This window comes from Protopterus annectens, chromosome 5.part0 (assembly GCF_019279795.1).
Source record: "Protopterus annectens isolate FY-2018-M chromosome 5.part0, PAN1.0, whole genome shotgun sequence".
Lineage (NCBI taxonomy): Eukaryota > Metazoa > Chordata > Ceratodontiformes > Protopteridae > Protopterus > Protopterus annectens.
Window position 1 is genome coordinate 1132034270 of NC_056735.1, and position 12241 is coordinate 1132046510.

The 12241-nt window shown below is 34.9% G+C and overlaps 1 protein-coding gene across 4 annotated transcripts in view; it reads left to right on the top strand.

The window, feature by feature from the left end:
* LOC122801553 (LIM and senescent cell antigen-like-containing domain protein 1) overlaps positions 1-12241 on the top strand; it is a 1529428-nt gene that overhangs the window by 368361 nt on the left and 1148826 nt on the right. The window lies entirely within an intron of this gene.

Sequence of the window (12241 nt, forward strand, 5' to 3'; positions counted from 1 at the left end):
ACATTAGTGTATTCAGTTTCTTGATAGTTATTTTTGTAGGTGAAAGTATTATTGATTGTATTAAGTATAAAATCTTGGGGAATATTATCATTTTAATAATTGTAAGTCTCTCCTCCATAGTAAAAAAACATATTATTCCAGGTATTAAAAGATTTTGTATATTAAGAAAACAGGTATTATAGTTATTATATATAATAGATTTAATATCTTTAGATAGTATTATACCTAAATAAGTTATCTGACCTGAGTTGGGTACATATTTAGTAAAATCACTAATGAGAGTATTTTTCGTGTATATATAGGTAGTATTTTAGTTTTTTCTTCATTGAATATTAAACCAGAAATACTTTTAAAATTCATCATTTTATCAAATAAAGACTGCATAGAAGAATTAGATCCTGCTGATGTAATTAGAATATCATCTGCAAAAGTTGAATTTTTGATGTTGTATTTTCTTCTATTTCAAAACCCTCTATGTCAGTACTGTTTCTAATCAAATTAGCCCAAGGCTCCATTACTAAAGTGAATAATAGTGGAGAAAGTGGACATCCTTGCTTTGTACCTTTAAGAATGGGTATTTTTGTGAAACATATGTTCCTACCTTAATATAAGCCAGTGTTCCTTTGTATAAATGCTCAATTAAATTTACAAATGCATCAGAGAAATTTGTGCACTTCAGTAAGGTAAACAGATAGTCCCAACTTACTGAATCAAATGCTGAACCTATATCAAGACTAATAAGTGTTAAATCTTTCTTTTTCCTATTTGCAAAATCAATTAATGTTAAAGTTCTTCTTATATTATCAAAAGTATTTCTATTTACAATGAAGCCCGTCTGATCTATGTCTATAATGCGGGGATAATTGTCTTCAATCTATCAGCAAAAATACTCATAAACATTTTATAATCAACATTAAGTAATGAGATGGGTCGATATGAAGAACATCTAGTTGGATCTTTATTAGGTTTTAAAATTGGTGAAATAAATGTATATTGCCAAGATGGGGGTTATTAACTCAGTTTGGGCCAGAATAAAACCTTATGTATTAATGAATATGTAGTTTTAGAAAGGATTTTATATATCTCTGGTATAATACCATCATTACCCGGTGCTTTGTTTGATTTAAGCTTATTTATTTGTGTAATAACTTCTGTATATGAAATACTCTTGTCCAATAGTTTAATCTGTTGTTTATTAAGCTTTTTATTCATGTTTGTGGTTATAAACTCCTTTATTTTATCTTTAGGTTCCATGTTAATGTTGTTATGGTTAATCTTGTGAAAGTGATTTCTAAATTCATCCAGTATTTCTGGTATGCTAGAAACATTCTTCTTTTTCCTTAGAGAAAAGATTTCTTTGATATGGTTTTGTTTATTCAATCTTTTTGTTTTATTTTTAAGTCTATGTAAGTATTTGGGGCTTATTGAATAAGACTTAAACTTGTATTTCTCTAAAGTTATTTTAACTTTATGAGTTAAAATTTCTTTGTATTTCTCATTTAGTTTGTTTATTTCTTCAATAACTTTCTTGTCCATAATATTTTCTTTATTATTATGTTTATAAGAGTGTAGTTTACTTTGAATATCTAACAATTCCTTATCCCAAGATTTCCTTTTGTTATTATACCATCTGATACTTTGTCCATATAGATATGATTTTAAGGCATCCCAAACATAGACAATGGAGACTTCAGGAGTATTATTTATGTCTAGAAAATGTTGTACTTCTGAAAGTATATATTCTTTATAGTTTTTTAGCTGAGTTAAGTATGCTGGTATCCTTTTGATCTGAACATTATGAGTATTTTTTATCATGAATTCAAAAACAATTGAGTTATGATCAGATATAGGACATGAAATGATTTTGGAATTAATTAAATCTGTTACCATCTGGTTAGAAATAAAGACCCTATCTATTTTTGAATAAGTTTTGTATCTGTTAGAAAAAAGGTGTATGGTAATGATTTTGACTCTATCTGATTATTAATATCATTCAAATGATAAGAATTAGCAAAATCATTTAAATGTTTTGCATTAGATGTAATTCTTCTTTTCTTTATAGTGGTAGTATCACTTTCATGTAGTATACAATTAAAATCACCAGCTAAAATAATATCCCCTATAGAGAATGATATGATCTTATCAATATGATGTTTCACTGTATTAATACCAATTCCAGGTATCCAGTATACATTAATTAAAGTGTAAGTCTTCCCATTAATTTGTATTGTAACCATACAAAACATTCCTTTGTCATCCTGATAAGACTTAATGGTTTTAGGAATGGGCATACTTTTATTCCATAAAATAGCCACTCCTCTTTTTTTCTGAGTGTGCTCTGAACTAACCAATACTGCATACTTATTAGTGGCTAGTTTATCAATATCTTTTTCAAGAGATGGGTTTCTTGCAGGAAGACTAGATTGGCCTTGTGTAGATTAATGTATCTTATTAGGCTTGCCCTTTTACACGGATTATTCAATCCATTAATGTTTAAAGAAATTCCTTTTAAAGATGTCATTTGGCATTTTTAAAACTCAAGAATCTTATGATCGAAATAACAAATAACAAGATAAATAATGTTACATCTCCTCTTTTAGGTGTACCTTTAAATATAGCTGTATTTATTAAATCTCTTATGGGATTTTGTATAGGATTCAATTTTGTTTGTAGTGACAATGAGTGTACAAAATATATTGTGGATGTCAAAACTATATACATATAACAATGAACAAGTGAAAATAATGTAAGGATTAAACCTTGCATCCCGCCTGGAGTTGAAAACTCCAACTTAGAGCAGTATTTACTACTCAAGTTAACCCCCTACCCTAAGCAGCAGTACCTCAGCTACCACCTTATCAATTTAATACTAGTTATATTTAACTGAGGTTAACAGTTTTCAATTCAATTATCTATCAAGACAAAACTACACATTTGGTAAAACAGCATCATATAAACTAAAATAAACTTTTTTTTTTTTTTTTTTTCTTTTAAAAACTGTTCATACTATTATATAGATCTATGTAATATATAACACTTGAATTCTAATAGCATTCAAATAATCTTAATGTTAGAAATCAACAGGAGAGAAAATTATGTTCTAACATTCATTTAAATCAAAAACTTTGGCTAATATGATTCAGACATTACATGCATTAAGATGTATCTATTTTCTGTCATGTGAATTCTATCAACAGCTTCCAAAAAATTCTTGAATTGTTTGTATATGAGCATTTACTTAAACTCATTATTGTCAATAGAGTAAAATATTGTATTCATAAAAATTATTATAAATCATATTGCATAGCTATGCAGATTCTCAGAAACACCTGCGTTATTACCTAAAAAAAAAAAAAAAGCCATCACACACATAAACACAGACACACACACATACATATACACACCCACATACACACACACACACACACACACACACACACACATACATATACACATACACATATATACATAGATACACACACACACACACACACACACACATATATATATATATATATATATATATATATATATATATATATATATCTGATCTCACTGAGTTGTGTGTTAGTAGAGCACTATCCTACTTGCTGTCCCTAGAATAAATCTGTCTGCTTTATACAAAATAATGCACAGCAAACACATATTAGTAACCAGATTTTACAATCATGCTAACCTACTGCTTTAAAATATATCACATGACATTTCTTCCAGAATAGAGTTATAAGATTATTTATGCTTGCCAATCAGATGAATTAAATGAGTTATAGTAAAGTATATGTTTGGGACACAAGTTTTAACACAGATTATTATGCTACTGTTAAGTAGATTTTCAAAAACATTTAAATAAATGTTTCATTTTCTATGCCTTCTAAAATAAGATATTTACTTGCTACAAGAAACTACATCATCCAAACTCATCATAACTGACATATTTTATGAATAGAGTATTTTTCCTGAATCTGTGGTGTGTCAGTGTGATAACCTTGTCAATGTTTATACTAACTGCTTTCAGTTTCTCTGTGAAAATTCTGTGAGTGAAGCTTCTGAGGAAACTCATGGACACTATGCATGAGACAGCCCACATCCCAGATTGTCTCCCTTAACATTTTGGCGGGAAACTTATTAAAACTTGTGGCAAACATTCATTTTGTCAATAGAGTAAAATATTGTATTCATAGAAATTATTATAAATCATATTGGATAGTTATGCAGATTCTCAGAAAAAAAAGCCATCACACTCACACACACACACACACACACACACACACACACACATACATACACACACACACACACACACATATATATATATATATATATATATATATATATATATATATATATATATATATGATCTCACTGAGTTGTGTGTTAGTAGAGCACTATCCTACTTGCTGTTCCTAGAATAAATCTGTCTGCTTTATACAAAATAATGCACAGCAAACACATATTGGTAACCAGATTTTACAATCATGCTAACCTACTGCTTTAAAATATATCACATGACATTTCTTCCAGAATAGAGATTATAAGATTATTTATGTTTGTCAATCAGATGAATTAAATGAGTTATAGTAAAGTATATGTTTGGAACACAAATTTTTAACGCAGATTATTATGCTGCTGTTAAGTAGATTTTCAAAAACATTTAAATAAATGTTTCATTTTTTATGCCTTCTAAAATAAGACATTTACTTACTACAAGAAACTACATCATTTAAACTCATTATAACTGACATATTTTATGAACAGAGTATTTTTCCTGAATCTGTGGTGTGTCAGTGTGATAACCTTGTCAATGTTTATACTAACTGCTTTCAGTTTCTCTGTGAGAATTCTGTGATTTGAAGATTCTGAGGTAACTCAAGGACATTGTGCATAAGACAGCCCACATCCCAGATTGTCTCTCTTAACATTTTGGCGGAAACTTATTAAAACTAGTGACAAACATTCATTTAGCAGTGTAAATGCATCTAAACATGACAGAACCTCCACAATGTATTCCACAGATCATCACAGCCTCTATGCAAGTGAAATTAAACTCAAAATTACCAACAAGCAATAAAACTCAGCATTCTTCTCCTAACTCAATTTTCATACAAATCCTATTATTCACTGTGCCCACACAGTCTAAAGCATTTCTATATATTAATAAAGAAAAGAAAAAGAGAGTAGAAAATAAAAGGGAGTGAGGCAGAAATAAAAAAATTTAAGAGAAAGCTGTAAGAAGTATATACAATGGAATGTTACTTACTGTTTATATTAATAGAGTTAAAAATAAAACATATTATTTACTCTTATTTAGTTATTACTAATTAATTCTGATTTTATAAGCTGATCTGCAGATGTGGGAGCCATACCGCTCAGCTGTCCATATTTTTGCCTCATGTTTTTGGTCTGTTTCTCATAAAATCATGTTTTTTTGGAAAATCGGTGGCAAATCATTGAGGACTGAAGTCAGAAAATAATGGCAGACATTTGAGTTTCAGACTTCATATCCTTCAGAAAAATTCAGGTTAATAATTCAGGTTAATGCAAAACCTGTGACTGTACCAACTTTCTAAGTTTGTAAGAGTAAAAAAAAAAAAACTGTCCCTATTTCTCCCATTGTTTGTGGCTTTGTCCAGATTTCTTGCTCTAAGAGATTGAGAGGTATGGTGAGAGCAAGAAGGTATCTTTGCAGTACAGATGGCAGAATATTGTAACTATTTTAAAAAAAAATAAAACCGTATAACTTTGTGTAAGGTATAGCAGCTCCATCTGGACTGGGTCAGTAGTCATGACTATGACAGGGGGTCTGGATGACAAAGTGGAGACTTCAGTCCATATTCAGCTGACTTTGAAACATTTTGATAATTTTCCTTGTGTATTAATATCTCTTGATGGGTCTGTATAATGAGTTTTGGGCCTTTAATATTGGATTATTTGGCTTATTAAGAGTACTTGTATTACCTTTTGGTAATCTGGGTGGAGGCAATGCTATGCATCTGTTTTGAAACTTGACTTTTGCCAGAAATCTGACTAGAAATAAAATACAATTCGCAACCAGGCAACATTAAGATGTAGTGTGCATACAGAAATTTTAAATGCCTTATTTATGTAAAAGATAAGATATGTTATATGGTACAGTTACTATATTTTAGCAAGTCACCAATGCATAGAAGCCCAACCAGTTGCTGGGTATACAAGCATCATGGGATCAAAGGAGGTTACAAGGCTAATGGCCCTAGGGCCTTTACAAGCCTTGCCAAGTTCAACCCTTGGTCCCAAGAGAGTCCGTTTAAAGCAGACACTAAAATCAGCACCTATTACCCCTGTCCGAGAGGGACAAAAGTGGAACCCCCGGGGTGAATTTCTGTTTCAAGTTGTGTAAAATGTACTTATGTAGGGTCAGCTAGGGGGTCTGTTTTTAACATGAATTGGAAGCATGTTCCCCAAAGATGAGGCAACCTCTGTGGGGACAAATCAGTCCCTTCAGCAGGTTTTTTTGATGTTGCATTCCACGTTAAGGTCCTTAGAGCAAGTGACCCATGTGCCATTTGATTTGCAAATGGCACAGAAAGATGGATTTTGGATTAAGCTTTCTCAAAGGTTAAGAGAAAATTCTGGCCTTTTTCTAGGCTGAAAGAAGAACAACAGTTTATTGTGATACGGCTTTCAAAGTGTATAACAGTCAGACATGGTGGTCTGGGGTGAATTAATGAGTGGGTGAGGAATCTTTAAACTTCCAGGCTTACATAAGAGAAGACTGCTTTTTGACTGGGATGCCTAGTTGAATAAAGATTATTTTTAATGGAGATAGCGTGAGGTCTGTGGTGGGAGTGACGGATGCCTTTAAGGTGGAGGTGGGATTACATCAAATATATCAGCTCTGAACCCTTTCTTATTTGCAGTGGTGATGGACAGGTTGACAGAGAAGATCAGACAGGTGTCCCCGTGGACTATGATTATTGCAGATGACATTGTGATCTGTAGTGAGAGTAGGGAACAGGTGGAGGAGACCCTGGAGAGGTGGAGATAATGCTCTAGAGAGAAGAGGAATGAAGGTCAGCAGGACTAAGACAGAATATATGTCTGTGAATGAGAGGGAGGAAAGAGAAATGGTGAGGATGCAAGGAGTAGAGGTGGCGAAGGTGGATGAGTTTAAATACTTGGGATCAACAGTTCAGAGTAAATGGTGAGTGTGGAAGAGAGCTGAAGAGAGTACAGGCAGGATGGAGTGGGTGGAGAGGAGTGTCAGGAGTGATTTGTGACAGATGAGTACCAATAAGAGTGAAAGGGAAGGTCTACAAGAGGGTAGTGAGACCATGTATGTTATATGGGTTGGAGACAGTGGCATTGACAAAAAGGCAGGAGTCAGAGCTTGACGTGGCAGAGTTGACGATGTTAAGATTTGCATTGGGTGTGACGAGGATGGACAGGATTAGGAATAAGTATATTAGAGGGTCAGACCAGGTTGGAAGGTTTGGAGACAAAGCCAGAGAGGCAAGATTACGTTGGTTTGGACATGTGCTGAGGAGAGATGCAGAGTATATTGGGGAAAAAGATGCTAAGGATGAAGCTGCCAGGTAACAGGAAAAGAGGGAGGCCTAAGATAAGGTTTATGGATGTGGTGAGAGAGGACATGCAGGTGGTTGGTGTGACAGAGCAAGATGCAGAGGACAGAAAGAAATGGAAACGGTTGATCTGCTGTGGTGACCCCTAACGGGAGCAGTCGAAAGAAGAAGATACAATGTAAAAGCTCTGTATCAGATACACCAGTCAAACTGTAAAGATTGAAAAATTATAAATATGCATAAACACAGTCCCATATGCTAGTAACATTTTACAGATGCTTAACTTTAGTGTAGTATTATTATCTACTCTGCACTCTTATAAACAATTTAAATTTAACGTAAAGACATACAGGGGATAAGACATAAAGGGGATATATGAAAATAAAATTATAATTTCAAAAATAAAAATGCAAAACTGGAAAGAAATGTAATGCCACCCATTGTGTCAGAAGAAACCAGCTACATGTTTCTGTTGAAACATCCAGACCACTGGCTGTATACTTTAGATTTAAAATGCAAACTAAAAATCTGTAAGTACTAGTGTGGGGGGAGGTCTGTGCAGTAAAAAAGGAGAGGCTGTGTGAGATTGGCTGAAAGCAATAGTAGGAATATGGAGGCTGATTGCCTCATCAAAGAAGTAGAAGTTTAAGTGAATGCTGGTGGATGTAGGAGGTACAGCATGTTTCTCTTACCCCATACCAATATTTTCTTAACTATTGTAACCAGATCTCCACACTGAAAGGAAATTTGATTTTCCACTCTTTGTAAAGACTCTAAAAAATATATTCCAGATATGTAACAGAGAGTACGAGAGTAACATCATCACCGTAATCTCTGCTCTTATTCCATGATAATTAAAGTAGATGTGCTTTACTAGGCTGAAAGTCTCACCCCACCCTCACCACAACCACTTCTCAGCTGTCTAGAATTGTGCATATTGTCCATATTTTTTACCTCTTATTTTTTGGTCTGTTCCTAATAAATTATGTGGTTTTCTGAAATAGTTGAGGAGTGAAGTCAATAAATAATGACAATCATTTGAATCTCGGACTTGGTATCCTTCAAAAGATGCATGCTAATGCAAAATGTGTTGGAAAGTTTTTAGAATATGTTTGAGAGCAATATTTTAAATCTGTCCCTAATTTTGGGCCTTTTTCTTCCGATTTTCCTGCTGAAAGGTTAGGTTAAATTACTTTTGAGGGCTGTGGTGAAGTGCTTTTCACTCTGTTTTTGATGGAAAAATTATTTTTTTTTAGTACTTATCAGTTTCACAGACTATTGTTGTCAGGCTTTCCTGGGATTCACACACCTTCTTCTGCTTACCATGGAAACATCTGCCATTTCCTAAGTTCTTCCTTCTTCCAGCCACAAAAAGAAAAAAAAAAGTTCCAAGCAGCCTTTGGCCCTTTAGCAGACTACTAAATTACCTCAGCCACAGATGGGTGTCTCCCTGCTGTGGTCTTTGTTTCCTCAGGCCATTCATCTTTTTCCATGGATCCCTGGACTGTAATCCCTACCGCCATGGACCCGGAGGTCAGACATGCCCTCTGCAGCTGTTGAAGTGCCCTATGCAGGCAAGGGAGAATCACTTTTGTTGGTGTTAGAAGAAGTTGCAGGAAATATCTCTCTCCCTAGCCAGACAAGGATGCTTCTCTCTAGGGAAGTTTTGCCTGTCAAACGTAGGTCTGCTTTTTTAAGAAATTCCTGTCAATTGTTGCCCGTCTCGGTTATTTGGACAGGAATGATTTATTGGCTTAGTTCAGGTTGTTTTTCCTGCCAGTTCTGCTGTGATAGAAAGGGATTCTTCACTGAGGTTATTCAAGGCATTGAATAGGAAAATTGTGAGGTTTCTGATTCTGAGAAGAATGTTTCTTGTGTTAGTCCTTTAGAAGGATTTTCTTTTTTCTGAACTATATCCAGAATGAATCCATTGTTTCATTGAGAAACTATATCCAGAATGAATCCATTGTTTCAGTGAGAAACTCCGTGATCTTCCCCTGTCATTAAAGGAGTAGGATTTATTGCAGCTGGAATTTCCTGAACCAAAAGTAGTTCTTCCTGCTTGGACAATATATATGCATTGGCTTTACAAACTTTTAATGTTAGTCTTTACAGACTATAGCCAGCCTGCTGTCCCAAAGAAAGCGGATATATTGTATAAAGTTTATCTATCTTATTCTAAGTTTTTAAATAACTCCATCTCAAACCCAGCAGTGATTGTCTTGGTAAATCCAGATGTTGCCAAATATCTGGCAAATCCCAACCCTTCTGACAGAATAATAAAGCCTTTGAAAGATTTGGAGAAAAAGTTTATTCTTCTACACTTGTTTTTTTTTTTAGAATTAATTGTCAGGCTGACTTGTGAAGATTATGCTTGCCTCTTAGCATTATGGTTTCTCTTCTCTTGTTTTGGGAAGAATCAGCAAATACAGCAAGCTGCTGTTAAGCAGACTTTTAAAAAGCAATAGCAAGGAGACCTCAAAAAGAGAGGAGCCCCCCCCCCCCCAAAAAAAGCAAAGACGGTCTAAGAAGTGTGGATATCTGCACAATCCTCTCTCCTTCCCACCCTGACAAATCTTTAATTTTTCCCAAAAATCTAGCCCTCAGTTTCTCTTTTTTGGCCACAGGTAGTCAAACAAATAAGTACTGAAAGTTATTCATCAGGGATAGAGATTGCTGTGGGAATCTGTCCCTACTTTTCAGGGGATTTCCTTTTTTACTAGGCCATACTACTACTATTCCCTTGTGCCATTCAGCATTTGCTAACTTGGGAATGATAGAAGCTGTCCCTTTTTCTTGGAATGGAAAAGGTTTTTATTCAAGATTATACTGATGCCAAAAAAAAAGGCCTCATGGAAACCAGTCCTAGATATTTCCTTTCTAAACTAGTTTGTGAAAGCTCCAAAGTTCAAAATGTTCTCTCTTCACGACCTGTTACCTCTCATTCCCCATTCAAGCTTTTTACTGATTTAAAGTATATTTAGCATCACATTCTTAATGTTTTTTTTTCTGATTTTTCTGTGTCTGGATAGCAGTTTCAGTTTTTTGCATTAGCCTTTGGGTTATCCACTGCTCTGAGGTTATTCACAAAATGTCTAGCTCCAGTGATAGCCTTTAAGGGTTATCACGTTTTACATGTTTAGATGGCTTGCTTCTCTTTGAAGTCTTTTTCAAAGTGTCAGGAATCTCTTACCTGGGTGAGAACTGTCCTTCACAGACTGGGGTTTCAGAAGAATTTCAAAAAGTCTTGCTTGATTCCTTCTCACAAGATTGTTTTCCTGTGGTGTCTCTTAGGCACCTCACTTCAGAGAGCTTTTCCACAAGAAAAAGCAGATCTGTTTCTATTCCTGAGTTTTCCCACTCAAACAAAGGCCTCTGCAAGGGAATTTCTCAGGATGTTGGGATTCATGACATCAATGATTCCTTTAGCCAGACCACATTAGAGAAATTTAGTGGTACCTAAAGTTAGTGTGATCTCAGCCGTAATATCCCCTGACAGTACAGATTCCTGTTTTGGTATATATGAAAAGAGACCTTCTTTAGTGGAGAGACCAGCTTTATTTGAATCCAGGTCTCCCATTTCCCTTCCAGCTCAAGCACAGTCTGTAACTACAACCACCTTAGAATTTGCTTGAGCAGCAGTGTCTATGGGAGTAAAAGTGCAGGGTCTGTGGAACAAAAAAGATAGACAAAACATATAAACATAAGAGATTTTGGCAGTAGTAAATGCTGTCACCTCTCTCTATCCTGTATGGATTTCAGGACCATTACAAGTGGTTACAGACAGCACCACAGTAATGTGGTACATAAACAGTGGGAACCAGATCTTGCCCTCTATGAAGATTAGCAATCTTAGCCTGTGGTATAGATTTTCAACACAATCTCATTCTACATGCACTTTACAGCTCATCAGAGCAGAATTTTGTGACAGACGAGCTGAGCACAACTAGGACATCCCCATACAAATAGAAACAGAATCAGGGGGCCTTCCCTGAATTGTTCCAGCTATTGGGAACACGTCAGGTAGATCTGTTTGACTCCATTCATAAGTCATTTGGCAAAATTCTGTTGCAGGACACCATGCAAGATGGCTTGGAAAACAAATGCAATTCATGAACAGGAATGTGCTTGTATGTTTTTTCACCCTTTCCACTGATATCCAGGATCATTCTGAAGATTTGCACGGACTCTCCAAAGGTCTTTGTGGAGACTCCCTTCTGACCCAAGCCACAGTGATTCTGCCTTCCTATGGAAATGGCCAAGGGCAATTACCACCAGCTTCCTCACATACTGGACCTAGTCACACAGGACCATAGGTGTTTGATGCATCCCAACTCAAAACAGCTTCAACTAACTCTGGATGATAGTCTTATAACTACCTTTTAGGCACCTAATTTTTGAGGATGTGCAGTATGTATTAAGGAATACAAGAAAACTTGCTATTAGGAAATTCTGCATTAGCAAATGGAAAAGATTTTCTAGTTGGTGCCAAAGCTAAGAACCAAGACCCTTTTATGGTTAGTATTTCTCTGTTTCCACAATATTTGCATGAATTGTTATCCACTGGACTTTCTTATTCCTCTATCAAGGTTCTTTTGTAGCCTGTTTCAGCATGTCTCCTCATAGATTCCACCCCTTTCAACACATTCCCATGTCAAAATATTTTTGAATGGGGGTGTTGC